Source organism: Ixodes scapularis, unplaced genomic scaffold (genome assembly GCF_016920785.2).
Source record: "Ixodes scapularis isolate PalLabHiFi unplaced genomic scaffold, ASM1692078v2 PGA_scaffold2__306_contigs__length_199485367, whole genome shotgun sequence".
Taxonomy (NCBI): Eukaryota; Metazoa; Arthropoda; class Arachnida; order Ixodida; family Ixodidae; genus Ixodes; species Ixodes scapularis.
In genome coordinates this window covers 45,599,585-45,618,817 of record NW_024609857.1, presented here as the reverse complement: position 1 = coordinate 45,618,817, position 19,233 = coordinate 45,599,585, and the positions used below count along the sequence as shown (strand labels likewise).

At 44.2% G+C, this 19,233-nt stretch overlaps 1 long non-coding RNA gene across 1 annotated transcript; it reads right to left on the bottom strand.

Annotated features, from left to right (window-relative positions):
* Positions 1-6,442: 6,442 nt before the first annotated feature.
* On the bottom strand, positions 6,443-12,300 carry LOC121836359. Its single transcript, XR_006077897.1, has 3 exons — positions 12,155-12,300; positions 10,155-10,219; positions 6,443-6,692 (listed from the first exon to the last, which is right to left on the bottom strand). It is a non-coding gene; the product is annotated as an uncharacterized LOC121836359 (long non-coding RNA).
* Between the last annotated feature and the right edge of the window lie 6,933 nt (positions 12,301-19,233).

Here is a 19,233-nt window from a genome sequence, read left to right as displayed (position 1 = left end):
TCCTTTCCAACATTGACACGTGGGTTTGTTTACTTCTGCTTGTCATTTTTGTCTTTCCGTCCTTTCCGCGCTTGTTTCGTCCCAGAAAACGAAGATCGGGTGATTTTGTCTTAACACGCAGCTGCCTGGGCCTGCAGATAACTCCAACTAATAATAGCAGCCAAAAATATGCTTACAGCATTTACTATTCGGTATGGCAATCATTTTATGTGTAGCAGTTGCAAGCGAGCTGCCATGCCGCGCAATTTGTGAGCTATTCATACTGGGCTAAAATAAAGCGCAGCTGGTCCGTGAAAATTAGCTTCGGGTCAGGCCGGGCTGGCTGTCGGAAATAGATAGCGGGTCCCGGGCAAGTCCGGGCCCAATAGACAACGGGCCAGGCTGGGGCGGGTTTCGAAATATCGTCCCGTGCAGACTTTTAGTCGCAGGCATCGCGGGTGGTTGTCCCGTCGTCGTACTTCATCTTGCGTTCACCCGGGCTCCCAGGACTGTTTTGTTTTCGGCAACTTTTGAACATGAATTGAAAGCAAGGTATATTCTAAAACTATAAACACACGCGCTAGCCATATACGTTCCTTGCGGAGGCAGTGCAATCGCGATACGTAGAGGAAGGCGATCGGCCGATATGGGGTGGGGGGCATACTTAAGTAGTAATTCAATTACAGTAATTGAATTCCTGTAATTTAGTTACTTATTTAGGTAATTCGTAGTGGTAATTAATTATTTTCAGTGAAAAGGAATCGTAATTATAATTTAATTACTTTCTCGCGTCAGGAATTGCTAAATTTTAGGCACAATTACAACTACTTTCGCAAAACTTTGCAGCACCGACGGAACCTCTCGGAAGCCCCAACGCTGGCACAAGCAGCCTTGGCGCTCGGTGACACATTCGCACAGATGGACACTCATGCACAGGCATGCACAACAAAAGTAACGTCGCTGTTTTTTTGTTTTTTTTTCGCTTACATTGCGGGCTGAGCGACAATTTTCTTGGGGGCCTACCTCAACGGCGCCTTGTCGCGCCGTCTGTAGTGCGAGCAGATTACAATAGGGTAAACATGCCAAAATATTGAAATATGACAAAAATTGAGCTTGAACTTTCAGCTGAGGTTGGGAATTCTATTTGACTATGAAGTTATTTTTCTTTTCTTTTTTGCTAGTTTTTTACGTCCCTCTTCCAGTACTGTAGCATATCTGTATCTTTGCATTATTTTGAAGTTTATTTCCTCATGGTTTTACTTCGAATATTTTTTTAATACGCATTTTGGAGACTGACCTCGCATCTGTGAATATCGTCGCCAATGATTCCGGAGTCCCGATTTATTTCTTATATATTTCTGAGCCGGTATAATTTCAACTCGATGTAAATTATTTACAATAACATGATGTTCTTATGTGAATGTGGTCGTATTAGCGCATGTGGACTTTAGTTTTATATTAACACTTGTAAAATATTAATATACGAGTAATTGTTGCATTTTATTTGCCTGACTTATGAAAGTCTGTCCACCCAATTTTTTCTTTAGCGATCTGGCGTCTTCCAGCGTATGAACTAATTTATTATTATTTATTAAAAATACAAGAACGTAGTTCATCATTGCCACAAACTGTCAAGTTCTATTGTACGGAGCTAATTTTTTTTTTTTTGAAATTTTATACGTGTTACAGAGAACAATCAAATATTTCAAAAGGCGCACTTATAGCGCTAGCCGCAACATGTCCAGACAAATATATCAAATTAAATAATTAAATATCCATCGCGAATTCTCTATGTACGCTCCCAGAGCAGCTGTTCGCCGTCCTACTACAATACCGAAACATTTTTAAGTACACGTTGCAGTAACTCAACGTAACAAGACGTTTTCTTGAACTCTTCTGCCTTGCGCCATGCTGTCAATGACTGGGTTGGAAGCGCCTTCCCGCGGATAGACGCCCACCTCCTCCTCTTTTTTCCGATTACGCCCTCTCCGCACGAGTGGGACGGGCGGAGAAGCGTTCGTGCGCTTGGGGATCTCGGAAGGCATGACCTGTGCTCTAACCAGTCCAAGGTCAGCGCATGTACCAGGGCACCAATGCTAACGCACACAAAAACATTCGTGCATAGGCAGTTTCTGGAAGTTCAAATTTACGAGGGCAAGAAACATCCCGGCAGTTTATGCAGCCTAGATTTATACCCCCGTTTCTGCGCAAACTGTCAGACTATAGGGGAAAATATGTCGCCTTTGTTGTTCAGCCGTCTCTGCTCTCGTATATTTGTTACATTCTATGAAACACAAGCAACAAGACATTTTGTAGACACACACATGACATTTAACAAAGTTACAATACTTAGTGAACACCTCTCGTGCAATAAAAAGTAAAGGTGCGCGTGCGATCTCGCCCACTTTTAGGGGGATCGGTGGCCGAGTGGTCTAGCGCACACCAGCTCGGAGCACGTGGAGCGAAAGCTCGCGCTGCAGAACACAGCATCCTTGGTTCAATCCCAACCTCTGCCCGTTTCGATCTGGATGAGCATCGTACTGGCGTGCGGTCGTGTATCACTACTGCATGGTGCACGTTAAAGACCCCAGGCTAGCGGTTGAACCGCATTGGCTAAATTGCTCATCTAGAGCTGACACACCAGGCGCCCAATGAGGCACACTAACTTCCGGCTGTATAAACATACACACAAGAATTTGCTTTTGTACTTTACCTGTCACCTTATACTGAATCCGTCGTTTCTGAAGTATATCATTACCCATCATAGGTACTTTTCTTGAGAAACGAATACTTAATAGACTGGAACAAATTCCAGTTCCCATGGCACGAATTCTTAGAAGCCAGCAATCGACTAGGTATGGAGTGCATTATTTTGCGCTCTCGGAGAATTTTTTTTAGATATACAGGGTGTTCCAAATAGCGCCCAGGGTCGTAAAAATCGACCGAGAAAATCATTTTTTTTTTAACCTACTGCACTACGATTTTTGTGCAGCACTTCCCACAGATGGTGCATTTTTTCTATAAATTTTGCAAAGAGCAAACGTGCCTAAGGAAAAAGTAAAAAAAAAAGGGCTTAACTCCCTTGAAAACGCTGCAAAGCCACCGCTCTTCAAACAAGAGGGGCCGTTTGACACGGAAGGCAACAGGTGGCGCAAGCAGTAGCGTCGCCAACTGCCGCCAACGAACGAGCATACGGCGCCGAAGAGCCGGCGTCAAATAGCAGACAATAGTTTCAACTCAAAAGCAGCGAGAGCTTTTTCGATGTCAGCTGAAAATGTATGATTTTATCATCCTTACTAATAAAAAAAACATTGAATGGACAATTAATCGAATTAAAAAAATTGTTTCTCGGGTTCTTTTTACTTTTTTTCGGGGTACTTATGTCGTCTGCTTTCCAGTTCCATGTTGTTGCCGCGCCTGTTTTTGATTCTGCAACTTTCGCCGCCTGCGGAACGCGGACCGCTTTTGAGTCTAAAAGATCGTCTGCTAAAGACGCCGGCTCTCGGCGCCACATGCTCGTTCGTTGGCGGCAGTTGGCATTGCGACCGCATGCGTCATCTCTTGTGTTCCATACCAAACGGTGCCCTATCAATTGAAGAACGGTGGCTGCGATGCGTTTCCGTAGGAGTTAAGACTTTTTTTTTACTCTTTTCTCAGGTAAGTTCCGTTCCTTGCAATTTTTTAAAAAAATAATGCATCATCTGTGGGAAATGCTACAAAAATCATAGCGCGATAGGTTAAGAAACCAAATTTTGCGGTCGACCTAAAGAGCCTGAGTGCTATTTGAGACACCCTGCATATACTGACCGAGTCAGGAGAGGAAGGCCCATAACTGCAACTCGCTTTATTTAACTTAAAACAAGTGACGGGATAGTGGGATCGCGCTCAGAAAGTTCCACGTTAATAAAAGAAATACGTTACCGTATTTCTTCAATTGAGACAGTGCGGCTTTTGAACCACACCTCACCAAATCAAAGGACAATAATCGGTTTCCGAGTGCGTGACAGTAGGTAAACTGTCAGGGATGGCTGTTTGATCGCGTTATACTGAAATCAACAGACGTTTGCACGTGTAATAGTCAAAACTTTAAAACAACTATTAATGTAGAAATGCAAAGTACATTGGTGTGTGATATTTTTAATTAATTTTGGAGCGCTATTTTGACTTCAAACTTCCAATTCGATCAAACATTCACTACCTTAACCTCCTTACCGCTTGTATTGGTGTTTGTGAATGTGCCACACTTTAAGAAATACGTATAAAATAACAGTCAATAATAAAAACATGTTTATTGAAAACAAATAAAAAAATTCAGCAGATATACCAGTAAATATAAAATGGTTTAAGGCGGAGGTAGCAACTAAGGCTGTTTTGCATATAAAGCACAGCTCTATGATATAGTGGAGGGTCGCGAGGGAATTATACATATACACAGGACGTGGGTCGGCAGCAGATTTAAACATGCTGTTTGAAATAAAATAACGCGTTATCGCTGCTAGCATAAGCAGCGGGAAACGATGCGTACAATACAACAGCAGGCATGCAATTAACGTTTCACGAGAGATTACGGGCAGCTGTGACAGAAAATAAAGAATAAGCTGACGCTAATAAACATATCAATGATGTGGGTTGCCAAAGCTTAGGCATGGTGATCACAAAAACGCACGAAAAAAGTAAATTCCGATGCAAGGTAAAGCACTAAATCAGATGTTTTACAAAAAAATATCCAGTAGAAAATAAACGTTAGGCAAGTACATGTAAAGCATTAATGACACACACAATCCTAGCAATGGTCTTTAAACTAGCACTAGGGCAAAAGCAAGCTAAACAAAGGGGGAACCATAGACGTAAACCCATTTTATAAAGTAATCTGCTCGAGCACGTAATCTGAGAGGCCACAAACACGTATCACTGTCTGCACTTTACAAGAAATAATTAAAACAATACCCACTGGCAAAAAAAAAAGATAGGATTGGGGCTTTTTGTATACTGCACGTTGTATAAGCATGCATGTAAGCAAGCGACTCAACGCCACATCAGGAGCCTGATCATAAACCAAAACAGCGTAGAGTGTGCCCTCCCAGAAAGTTAACTCGCGAATATTTTGTTTAATTTTTTGGTACAACCACTGATAAAAAGTGCGAAACATACGAGAACACTACATCTTGCGTCTACGTCTCTTCGTTCTCAGAGCAGTTTGTGCTGGAAGAGTGCGGCACCCTTTTGAAGATGCCCACGGTCAAGAAACCACGACTGGGTGCCCTGGAACTTGCGTATATTCCCTCCGTTATTTTCTACTGTTGACCAAACATGTACATGTTATCCTAGAGAAGTAACTAAATACTGTTACTCTTGACTCACTAAAAACGTTACCAAAAACCTGTTCTCAAAGGAACGCGTTACTTCAGCTCGAAAGTACGAGTTACTTTTCTCGTTATTTCGACAACCGAATACACAACTGCTTTTGCTTCATGGCTTATTGTTTTCTTATTAGTAGCAATTGCATTTAAGCGCTAGCCGCCTCTAGAAGTTTTCATCAGTTACGTTTCCCCGCTTCGTTGGGAATATATCTCGGGCGACTCTGAAGAATTTTTTTTTCCTTTGTTTGTATGTGCACCCGGAATGCACTAATTTTAGGAATATTTGTCAGTCTGCGCCAAAACACACGGAATATATATTTGTATATATGCCGTCAGTTCAGAGTTTGTGATACCCCACTGGCCATTCAAAAACACACAGAACTGAAAACCGAAAATACTGAGAAAAAAATACGTTTAATTCAATATGATTCATCGTTTTCCAGGAAACAGCAAACTCAACACCGCTTTCGAGAAAAAAAGAAACCATGGTTGTCTTGTGACGTTTTTTACGGACTTTGTTAGGAACATAGTCCTTGAAATTTATTATATTACTTTACATATACACATATTTGTGTGCTGCAACTGATTGTTTCTTTATAAATTAGCTGCGAAGAGCGTCAAAATTAGGCTATGTAAATTCATGTGACGACGTGCCACGTAAGTTTAAAGGACTGAAACGCTGCTCCTTGTACAGGCTCCCAGACAGTCTCAAGCTCTCTGTGAGAGCTTTTCGTTTGCGGGCCTCCAACAATGTGTTGGAAACATAAACATTAAAACGAAATTGAATTGAAATATTTTCCTGGAGACTCGCATTACACCTGTCTCAATCCGTGTGGGTCCAGCGGGGCTTGCGACTATTTTATTGTTGCTTAGGGACTTACGCTAACGATCACTGACATAACGAAGCACGCGCTGTTCTGTACATGATTATGCAGAAACAGCTTGAAAATTTAACAATTGCACAATGAGGCACATATACACAAAGCTGACCATCAACTATTCTTTATTATTTTGTCTTGCTCATCCACTCGATCACAACATCCTTATAATATTTGATGCATTGAATGCACTATAGAGGTACATTGATGAAACAATGTATAAATTAAAAGAAGCAAGATACAAGAAATATAAAATAAAGAAAATGAGAAAATTAAGTGAGAAAAGAACACATCCACATTCACTTCATTCGCTTCCACGACGAGTCACTGGGCCTCCGCACGTTGGAGATTTTGTTTGCTTTGTTGTGAAGCGTCTTCAAGGAACTGTAGTCTGGGCGAGTTGGCTGCTGTATGGGTGAGTTTCACGGTTGTTTGAGGATGTTGAACGTAACAGCGCAGCCGTAGGACTGTCAGTCTAGGGACGCGAACACGCAATAAAAGAAGCACTCGCACAGCACTGACTGTCAACTCTTGGTTTGTATCCCGTCACTTGTTACACTTCGTCTTCTACTAGTTTCATGTATCACGAAGCGAAACCGACAGAAATATCCGCTAGTGTCTGAAAGAACCTGCCGCGGCCAAGTAATCTATAACGAAAATAATCCCTGGAGTAGGGGGGCAAATGGGGGCAAAAGACCAAGACAAATCTCCATGTTAGTGGACAAGGTTACGGATGCTAACACATCTGTCATCCAGTTTTACAATGTGTTCAGTTTCGATTATTTCCCATCTGAGTTGGTTTAATTCCTGATTAACACGGTGCACTTGTTTAAAAGCGCCGAGCTATAAAATCATGACAGTAAATTTCCAAGTGCCCAGAGTTGGCGTTGACGATGTTATGTTCGCGAAGGCGATCGTTAAGACAATGTTCTGTTTTTCCTATGTATTGGTTTACATAAAAAAGGGGGAGGGAGCGAAGGTTAACAACCCTGAAATGAAATCAGCTGTTCCCCCTAGAATAGTGCCTTTTGATTTAAGAGTATCTTAACGGCTAGAGGCTTCCCTAAACATGAAGTGTCTTTATTCAATTACTGCCGCGCCGTCCATAATTTAAAAAAAGTGGCATTAATTTTTGTACTCACTCTGCTAAAGCACAGTGAGGGCACATGCGAATTGGTGCAAGTTTAGCATTTTGTTAAAGCACCTGAGACTAAGTGAGAAAATCTCTAAACAATCAAAGTTGAAGAGACAGGGAAAGATGTCAGTCACACAACTCTGTTAGCCTTTGCGTTATTGCATATGGTAATACATAATGTTAATTTTGAAACCATTTAACTTTTATTACCATACCTGGGAAATTAGCTGATGTTGCCAATCAATGCGCCGAGAAACTGAGAGAAAGTAGAAAACAAGAGCGCGCATGGACGTCAGACCGCCGAGTTCTGATTGGAAGGATTAGTGGGTAGACCTAAAGCTCGCTGTCTTTGTCACCGCTGCACTCGTTGAACGCGTTAAGGCCGACTCACATAGGACGTATTCTCAACAAATTTACGTGCGTTTCAACGTGCGTGATCAGGGCATTTGGCGGGTGCTTTCTTTTGACAAAAAAGAAGATGGGAAGGTCGCCGAACAACACACGGCGCTTTTCCTCGACGTGTCCCCGGCGTTTGGTGCAATGTGGCCCGACGGCCTGACTCGCGCTTTTCATGAAACCAGGCGAAATATGAATCAACTGCTATATTATTGCGTTCCGCAAGGGAGCAAAATATCTAAATGTTAATCAATGACGAAAATCTAATTCTCTACAAAAATGATCTTGGCAGTCAAGTTGCCAACAAGTCCGGGCAGGAGGACCTCCACGATCTCTTCTCAAAACCTTTCCTTTTATATTTTTTTTTCGCTCTGTCTAAAGGTACGTCGGACGTATCCGGAAGGCGGAGTCTAAAGGTACGTCAGACGTACCCGGAACGTCGAGTCTAAAGGTACATCGGGCAAATTGCAAGCACCCCAATTCTGTACAAGAAATCAGAGATCGCAGACTTCCGATGTCTGCTCTCCATCAAGGTTGAGCGTCCGAAACGTCGCTTGTTTCCTTTCCCCTTCTCTTTACACGTCTTAGCTGCTCTTTTAGTTATGTGCCCAGCTTTACGTGCCGGCAACACGAGTCATCAGGGGGTAGATGGCGGCACACAACGGCACTTGTGCTACCCCGCAGGCGCGTTAGAATATAGGCACAAGTAAGGCGTTGTGTTATGTTTTGGACTCTCCAACCCACTTTCTCTCCCACCTCCTTTCCTACGCCACATGCACCCCCCTCTTTGCAATTATCATCTGATCTTCCATCTTATCTCCTTTGCGCAGGAATATTTGTTATTGGCAAAACAAACGCTAAAATTCAAAAGTAATTTGTAATTTATTAGAAGTTACTATGAAAATGTAATTAAAGTAAACTACTAACTACCGAAATAAAAAAAAATGTAATTGAAAGTTACTAAACTACTCAGAAAAGTAGTTAAGGACAGTAACCTCAGTAGAGTAGTTGAACTATGTACAAGTCTGCTTACTTCAAGCCAACGAGTATATTCTAATGTTGTAAATTAACAAAGGGCGTAATAACATTTTAATTCTATTTAGGTCAAATAATATAAAAGTAGGACATGACTGGCGGTCACTCGCCGCAGCGAAGTACTCCTATATACGTTGATCATGATGTAGAAAACCCGAGACTGTGGTAAAAGCTGAGAAACTTGGTCGAAGAAGAAAGACAGGGGAAAAGAACGTCTCAAACTCAGCTGCTGCGTTTATTTCCTCAATGTCTTATATATCCACAACCTAATCACCGACCACGGACGTCACAAGGTCAACCTTTGTTATCTATACAATCCTACCCACACTGGTCTTCACATCGACCGTAAACGGTGACGTAAACGGTGGCTGGAATGAAGTGGGTTCGTGTGTTCGTTTTGTTGTTTGTTTTGTCTAAGGTTCTAAGCTTTCAGTTTGGATTGAGGTCACCGTTTACGGTTGATGTGAAGACCAGTGTGGGTAGGATTGAAGTCTTCGATCCTGTATGGTCGCTTATCGAGGTTACGAGCGCCAAACGACGCCGAGTTCTGTCGCCTCTCCGGCGGGCAACGTCGGCAGCTGCGGGCGAGAATCCTTCGGCGAAGGGCCAATTGCCTTATGACAGCGGACGGGCACGGCCGCTACCGTTGTCAGGGAGCTATAAGCATGGACAAGTCCGTTCGTTACGGCGGCCGTAAGGGGAATTCAATCACCCGCCCTCTTCTACGCTTACCAGGCCACACAGACACACTTGCGGGGCTTGGGAACGAGCAGGGCTTTATATATTAAGCTATCGCGTTCCACTCCTAAAAGCGAAGCTTAGGCGTCCTCAAGTTTTATTATTCAAGTATGCGACGAACGAAGATTCAGTTTCTCAACTTTATTTAAGGACAAACGTCGTCCTGTCTCCGAAAATGTACTGCACTTTATAGCAACTGATATCAGTCTCGGAGCACGCAATCAATCCCCCTCTTAGCATTAGTACCATAAATTTCCGAGCAGAGAAAACAATCGCTCTTCCGATAACAGATCCGAGGTCAGAGATATGACAACTGCCAACGTTCTTAGATTTATTAACAAGCTCCAAACAACAACGTAATTAGAAAAAAGAAAAGACACCATCCTGTTGCCTGCACGCGAACAGGTACGGGCGAATAACGTTCCCAGCGTCACCAGCGTTAACACCACCACGAGCAACAGAGAACGACCGTTTCGGAACGATGCTCTTTTTTGTGTAGACTTTTGAGCACACGAAAAGGCGCTAGTCGTTCTAGGAAGCAGTGTCAGCTGACTTTGATCTAGTGACGTTGCGCTCGGCAAAACAGGATGTCGCGTGCGTGACATGAGTAGAGTTCCGACTCATTCCACTTACTTTGGCGTAGCAGGCTTTTTGCGATCCGGCGCCAGTACGTAACCGGTACTTGTTGACCCGTGTAGCTAAACAAAAAAACGCATGGAAAAAAAATAGAAATGACCATCGGAATTTATATAAAAAAGCCAAGAGTGGTCGAAGAGTTCGCTAAGTGAAATATATACCAAAACAAGTGCGGACTGAGGTCAGCATGTTGCCTGATGATTAAACAGGTCAATAGATATTTTGCGTCGTTCAAACATTGAGTGCTGCGCCCATAAGTGACGACTAACAAAGAACGGAGCTTCCACGCGGCAGCTATATACAATACCATACAATGCAAAAACCATCTTTATTTACTTTCTTTGAAAATAATACAATATAAAGCCCCCATAAGCCAATAATGGCTTGCGTGCGGGACGCGACAGGAGCCTCTGCTTTTTATTGCAGAGATAACTAAAACAACAAAACATGCCAATATTAGTACCTGCTACTACGGTTCCACCTCCTTTTAAAACTTATATTCGTTCGTCTACTTTGATGAGTACATGTGTAAACCCGACGAATCATACTGAATTAGCATTTACATACCGTAAAGAAAAATATAATTCACGACTTACTAGATAATTCTAATAAAAAAAAAAACTTTTATATCCTGCGTTTTCGGGGATACTCATCGAATATACCTATTACCTTTTAAGAATCTTTTTTCCCCTGTTCAATTATCACTTTTTTACTATTTGTTTCATTCTAGGGGATCTTATTTCTAGTAGCTCATCGGGTAATGTATTATAAAGCTTAAGTGTGTAATATTTCTCTGTGGCCTCTCCATATCTTGTTCTTATAAATTGTTCAACACATTTTTTATTGGGTCTTAATGTCCTTGCTTTTTTTATTTTCGCGCCTATATTTATTGTTGAAAAAATGCTTTATAATAATATCATACTTCATTTGATCTCTGAAACGTAATATTCCTAATTCTTTATGCATATAATCTTAGAGGTTAGTTCCTTCGCTTCGGTAACCAATATTCCTAACTATCCTTTTTTGAATCGATTCTATCTTTAATTGTAACTACTTGGCACAGTGCCCGTAAACTGCTATTCCATACTAAAGTACGGATTTGCCTAGTGCATTGTATATCATTTTAAGTATGGATCGCGGTACTAGTTCTTGGATGTGGTACATATGTGCCATTAATACCCTTAATTTTTTACAAACCTGGTCCATGTGAATATCCTATTTAACATGCTCTATGTGCATACCCAGGCATTTTACATTATCAGCGTATTTTAGCGGGATGCACGAGCAGTTGTCGTAGTTCTGATCATGCATTTTTATTGGAAATTCATTTACGATTTTTTTTCTTGGATCTCTAAAGCATATTTCTTGCGTTTTAGGAACGTTTACAATTATTTGCTTTTTACGGTACCATTGAATAATTTTATGTATATCATCTTGTATAGTCATTGCCACTACTTCGTAATTTCTATGTGCGTATACAATTACCGTGTCATCTGCAAATTGAAGGAGCTTAATTTTTAAGCTAACCTGTGCTATTATGTTAACATATATATTAGAAAGTAGTGGACCGAGGACTGTACCTTGTGGTACTTTTTGTTTTACCTTAATTTCCTTGCTATATTTTGAGCCTAAACGTACTACCTGAAACCGATCATTAAGATAATTTCGAAATAAATCATATGTCTTCTCTCGAATTCCAATACTATACAGTTTATCCATTAAGCTATCATGATTGATTGTTTCGAAATCCCTGGTAAAATCAATGAATAAAGATAGAGCATAATTATCGGCGTCGATGTTTTCATTTACATAGTCAAAAAAGTCTTCTTGAAGGTCACTGATTCCTATATGTTCCCTGAATCCATATTGCGTGTTAGTTGATAGGCTATATTTAGCAATATAGCCCCTAAGAACTTCATTAATATATTTTTTCATTATATCATTTATCACAGAAAGTGTGCAAACTGGTCTATAATTTAGGAATTTATTTTTCTCACCTTTCTTGTATATAGGCCGAACAACGGATATTTCAAGCTTTTTTGGGACGAGGCCGCTGGAAAATATACGATTGTACAACTGTAATAATGCAGGTATCATTATAGTGATATGGTATTTAATATCTCTAGCCTAATTTGATCAAACCCTGTTGATCTTTGATCAGGTCATCAATTTCTTTAGTTATCCATTGATTCCGTTGTTTACGTTTTTTCGTACTGCATCTTCGAGTTGACTTTGAATAAATATCATGGAATATTTTAACAATATTATCGTATACTTTTTCTGGGTTTTCTGCTTTGGCGAGAACTTTCCAGACAATTTCTTCGATATATTTATCGCTTTCTTATGATTTATAAATGAGCCTTCAATAATTTTATTACTGTTTTGGACAAGATCTGGAATAGTTACTGCCACAAGATAATGGTCAGCGACTTTTTCAGAGATTACTTGTCCTTCGGGGTTTCCTTCCTTCGACCGCACGTGTATATGATCTATACATGACTGTGTTAGTTTCTCGCCTAATATCTCTTCTTTTGTGAATTCATATACCATTGATTCCAGTCCCTCTTGTGCCATATCATCTAGGTAATAATTTATCATTAAACTAGGTTTCGTGATGTCAAGATTAATATCCCCTACAACTATTAAATCTGTCTTTGTTGTGGTTAGCGATTTATTGATATCATCTAAAAATGTGTTTACATTTCCCTGAGGTGCTCGATATAATTAGGGTTCCGAGTTTTCAGTTTGAACTGATACGCCAAATCCATTTTTTCGTTTTTGGTTTAAAACTACGCCAAATCCATTTTCAGAAATTTGGTTTTAACCGAAAAAGGTTAGCTTGTAGGTTCGCCATTTTCGACTTAAACTAATAAAAACCGATAAAAGTACGCGAATTCATTTTCTAAAATTCAGTTTTAACCGGAAAAGGTCACTTTGACCTTCCAGTCGTACCGCAGAGCCGTGGCCAAAAAGTGGAACGGCAGTGCCGACCGAAACGTGTCCGAATGTATGGGATACACGGATGCCATCATCGAAACTTGAAGTCCGAAATGCCCCATGACTCCGCCATGTACGAGGCTGTTTTCAAACTCGTTGTAAGGAAGAGTGGATGCAAGCTCTGCATGTTGTGTTGTGCTTCAAAACGTCGCAGCGTGTCTCTTTTGGCGGTCACAACTGGTTGATTGGCCGATTTTCGCTCAAGCAGCGCTTCACCTCCTCAGCTCGACAGTGCCCAGCGTTATCGTTGATAGGGCATTCTCGGCGCTCAGGGTCATATTAACAAAAAAGAAAAAGTGCGGATCAACGAAGAAAACATGGGAAAGTACATGTGTGTACTATAATAAGATCACGTAATCCCGATGTACAGAAGGTAAAGTTTCATGTGTGTCGGGCATAGGGTTCATATTGTTACGATTCCGAGCCGAGCATGCTCCCACTTCCAAGCGTCGTGGACTTCGAAGATACATAAGAGCGTTCACTGAGAGGAGAAGACGTTTATATACAGGAATATTTACATCGTCATCTTTCAGTTTTGGTGTCTGAGAAGGGAAGACTCTTGACGAGTCCGAGCACCGGCTAATGTAGCCTCCTTGAAGTGGCGAGGGGGTCCCTGTCCAAGGTCCCGCGAGGGGAAAGGGCACTTTCGTCACCACGGGACTTCTCTGCAGGTCTCCCGGGACGCGGACCTCCCACGTGGTCACACCCCGGTCCAAGCATCCCTCTCGTCCCGTCTCCCAGAAGATCGCGGGAACAGGCAGCTCTCCCGATCACACGCCGAGACCCAAACGTCTCCACTTGTCTACGTCGTTCGTTAGCACCCGGTCCGAAGGCCGAGGAAGCGGGCCCCCGTTTCTCAGCGGGGTGTCAGGGGGGTCAGCTCCCGCTGTGCCGGGTGGCCCGCTCGGTGTCGCCCGGAAGCCGCACCCCACCCACGCCGCGTCGGTCGGCATGTTCGGCGGCGCCAGAATGCCGAGCCCGAGTCTCTGGTCACTCGATGGGTGGTCGATGGCGCCGCCAGGAAGCCGAACCTGCCCTCTGGGTGGCCGATCATAACAGCTCCTCCGCCGCCGGGGAAGAGGCGTCGAAAGGGTTGCAGCCCACGTTGAATCCCGAAGAACCCGTAGTCGCTCGCCGAGTGTCTCTCGGGGACTGCAGCAGTCACATTCTCAAGGGAGCTCGTCAGTGCACCAGATGAAACAAACAACGGTCTGGCCGCACATTGCCCAAGGTCGCAGGTCCGCAAGTGCGCAGCCAACCCTGGGATCTGCCAGATTGCTATAAAACTGATACAAACTTTGTCCCTTTAAAGTAGACCACAACAATATAAATATTGTCACTCGAGAGAACCCTGACTTTATGGATACACTTTACACAAATTGAATTTCCACAGAACATAAACATAACCCTTTGCTTATGAAGCGCCCGGCTTCTAATTTTGGTTCAGGAAATCTCTCATAACCAACGAAACGGCAAAAGTGTGTGCGCGACCACGCACAAACAGCGGAAACTGCTGAAGCCGAACAAAACACACTAAAAAAGCAAAGCAACGAAACGACACGCAAAACTTTCGAACTCCCATAAAAGCTAGGAGCGCTTCGCGAGGTCCTCGGGAACCGCTTCGAAGTCGAACAATAATCTAGCTGTGGCCCGTCTGACCCCGACTCCCGCGCGAGTTTTCTCCGAAAAGCGAGAGTCGGGACCCTTCGTCAGAAACTTGAGCTCGATCCGGCTTTTGATGCAGCTCCTGAGAAGATAGGCCCGCAGCTTCATACCCCATGCAAAGGATATGCTCGCTTGGCATCCTCCCCGCTCGTCCATGAGCCCGCTGAATTGTATCTACTCCTTTCGAGCCATCAGGCCGGGAAGGCCCGACCTCTGAGCGGCGTTGTAACCCCACATAATTTTCCCGCAATTCCCTACTTTTTGAAGCTGGGCCGCCTTTTTCTTCGGCCGACCACGATTTCCTAACAGTTGGTGGTGCGCCTGAAAGGCCCTCTTGCGGTGTCAAAGCAATAGAGTCCACCGCCCCAAGCGTCGCGCCACTCGATGTGATACTCCATTTCGCGGCGTCATGGATGGCATCCCCGCACGGCCGCGTCTCTAGTACACCTGGCTCAGACAGGACGCCTGCCTCGACTTTGCGGGATGATTGAGCAGGTCTCATCTTGCTTCTGTCCGCGGCCCTCGACGACGCTGCTTGCTCGCGAACCCTGGCAGTGGTCACTGGCTGAGCGGTAACCCCCGGAAAGCTCAAACCCTTTGCCCTCAGCATTGCGTCCGACCGATTTGAGAACAGATAGGGATAGAGCCCCGGAAGGTTTTTAGACACCGCCGCCACCGTGCACAGCACCCCAAACGGCCCCTTCACCTCTGCACGCGCCATCGGAAGACAGACTCTACTCTCCTCCACGGCCTGCCTTATCCAAGCGCACTCGCCAGTGTAGTCACGTGCGCTAACGTAGTCTGGATGGATGATATCTAATGTAGCTGCAGAGTCCCTGCGAACACCGCATGCCTTTCCATTCACGACTAAGTCGTGGAGATAAGGCCTGAGATACTGCGTGCTCTCCTCGTCGTCACTGACGAACAAGAAGACCAGTCTCGGCTTTCGGCAGCCAGAACTAATGTGTCCCGGTTCTTGGCATCTAAAACACACAAGAGGTTTCCTACCTTCATACGCTTTCTTTTTCTCAGGCTCTGTCCTCCCTTCGCTCTCTTTCTTATCGGACATCTCCCCACTTTTCTCACTCTTTTGTCCTTGCGACCCGGCATTTTCTTTTCCGTGCGCACCAAATTTCTTGGAAGGCTCCCCGCCTGCGTTTACCCCGAGACGAACCCGGCTTCTCTCAGCATCGCGCCTTAAAGCAAATTCTTCTGCCAGATCGGCGGCTCGCTCCAACGTTTTAACCCCCGGTCTGTCCTGCACCCACAGGCGGGTTTCCTCCCTCAAGCAGTTATAAAACTTTTCGAGACCGATTCACTCGACCACCTTGTCGTGGTCTCCCAAAGCTTCCTCTCCTTTCAGCCACTCTACGAGATTGGATTTCAGGTTGTAAGCGAATTCGGAGAAGGACTCATCCGACTTCTTTCTCTCAGTGCGAAATCGGCGACGGAAGGCGTCGGCGGAAAGGCGGTACTTCTTCAGGAGAGCCGATTTGACCTTGTCATAATCGTCTGCCTCCGCTCTCTCCAGCCGAGCCACCACGTCGGCGGCCTCGCACGGCAGAACTGTCAAGAGCCATTGCGGCCATGTGTCGTGCGAATAGTCCATCTTCTCACATGTTCTTTCGAAATTTACAAGAAACAAGCCAATATCCTCCTTAATTTTAAAGGGCTGTAGGAGGTCTGTCATTTTCAGCCGCGGTGTAGCCTGACCAACCCTAGAACTCGGTGTCTCTCGGCCTGCACGCTCTGCCTCCACCTGGGCTATCTGAAGCTCTAACTTTTTCCGTTCCAGCTCCCTTTCCTCTGACTCCCTGCGATAAAGACGCTCCTTCTCTTTTTCCACGAGCTCTCTTTCCTCCGATTCTCTGCAATGAAGACGCTCTCTCTCTCTTTCTGCGATCTCCTTTTCTTGTCTTTCCTCCTCTTCCTTAACTCTTTCCTGCTCTTTCTTAATCCTTTCCTCGATTAGCTCCCAGCATTCCCGAAGCTCCACGTCGTCGGCACCACTCGCCCGAATCGCCTCGATTATGAGAGGTTTTCTCTGGACTCCCCCCAAATCGAGCCCCAATTCTTTACTCAAAAAATCCGATCTGGTCTGCGCAACTTGTTCAAATCCATGGTTGTTCTCGAGTGACAATCTTTCACCTTACTCTCTGCTGGGGAATACCCAAATAAAGCCAACTACCCCGGCAGCTATATCACCAAGTTTAAGCAAACTTCACCATCTACTCAAACCTGGCAAATCCCAAGAGAAAGCTGAACACTCACCAACACAGCAACCAGGACTCTGCACAGACCATCCCACCGCTGCCATCCAGTTGTTACGATTCCGGGCCGAGCATGCTCCCACTTCCAAGCGTCGTGGACTTCGAAGATACTGAGGAGCGTTCACTGAGAGGAGAAGACGTTTATATACAGGAATATTTACATCGTCATCTTTCAGTTTTGGTGTCTGAGAAGGGAAGACTCTTGACGAGTCCGAGCACCGGCTAATGTAGCCTCCTTGAAGTGGCGAGGGGGTCCCTGTCCAAGGTCCCGCGAGGGGAAAGGGCACTTTCGTCACCACGGGACGTCTCTGCAGGTCTCCCGGGACGCGGACCTCCCACGTGGTCACACCCCGGTCCAAGCATCCCTCTCGTCCCGTCTCCCAGAAGATCGCGGGAACAGGCAGCTCTCCCGATCACACGCCGAGACCCAAACGTCTCCACTTGTCTACGTCGTTCGTTAGCACCCGGTCCGAAGGCCGAGGAAGCGGGCCCCCGTTTCTCAGCGGGGTGTCAGGGGGGTCAGCTCCCGCTGTGCCGGGTGCCCCGCTCGGTGTCGCCCGGAAGCCGCACCCCACCCACGCCGCGTCGGTCGGCATGTTCGGCGGCGCCAGAATGCCGAGCCCGAGTCTCTGGTCACTCGATGGGTGGTCGATGGCGCCGCCAGGAAGCCGAACCTGCCCTCTGGGGGCCGATCATAACAATATCTAACTTGTTTGTACTTCCGTCCTTTTTTTTGTTTCTTTTACAGTTGTTCACATTTGCAAAATAAAGTGTCGATTCCTTTTTCAATGTATCTGTGCAGATATTCTTTGAGTGATCACAAATATCAAAGCTACAAGGATCGTCTGATCCGGTGGCCGTTAGTATTTATTTGAATTCACCGAAAGAAGCCGATAACTTTTTGGGGCATAATTATACACCGAAAAAAAACGAAAATTTAATTTTTAAATAAACACCGAAAAAAGTACGCCGAATTATGAAATAATAGAAACCGAAAACGCGGAACCCTAGATATAATCCTAATATAGAAGTTTTCTTTCAGTGGTATTCAATTGCAATGTGTAGTGCCTCCGTTGAACAAAAGTTTACTTTGTCGTGTTTGGTTATTTAACACTTTTGATTTATCATGATCATGACACCTCCTCCTCTCTTTCCGTCTCTATAATGCGAAAATGTTTCAAAATTATCTAGAGAGAACAAGCTTGTATCTTCATCAGATGAAATATTTGTTTCTGATAATACTATTACGTCTATATTGTCCAGATAAGGGTCTATCAAACTGCTAATTTCATTAAATTATTTTTTAAGAATACGTACATTGGTGTGTAGAAGCACAAAACAAAACTCGTTAACAATAGTGTTTATTCTATCCCACAACTTTTCAAAAGAAACACACGTTTCTTTCCTTTTCATGTCTAATATGGTGAATGTACTTCCCCATCTAATTTTTGCAAGGTCATTTTCGTGCTCGATTCTTAGAGTCGGGTCGCCTTCTCGTTTTCGAACATACGAGCATCCTTCTTTATGCTAGATAAACTTGCACCCGAGGTGTTTTGATTTTGTTCTGACATCAAAGAACAACTTTCGGTTTGAAGCGGTCACGTTTTCTTCTAGATAGACGTTATCTACTTCTGCGCCACTCCTCAGTTTCTATTTATTTTTAAGCCACGCATCTCGATCGTTTCAGTTGATAAAGCGTACTATCACCATGGGTGTTTTCTTTGTTTTAGTGGGGATACGGTGAACAGCTTCTACGTTATCTGTGGTTAGTCTGGGCACATCTGTCTGGTCGGCGAGTTTGTTCAGCTTTTCTAAACTTTGTTTCACCTTCGGTCCGAGCGTGGCCGATGTTATGAGCCGAACGGCCAATCTAACGGCGAAAAAGGCGCACCGTCACGGCGTGCTCTCCGCAGTTGATAGGTCCAGAGGTGTTCGTCGTCTTTCAGTGCATGCTGCTCCTCCGCCGGCTCGTCCTATCAAGAGCGGAGAACGCCATGACGTTGCGCTTTTTGCACTCTTTGACTGAACCTTCGGCTCATAACATCGGCCACGCTCGGACCAAAGCTGAAACCAAGTATAGTAGGTTTTCGTTCAGTGATTCGGCCAGTCCATGTACTTCGAGGTTATTTCTACGTCCGTATTGT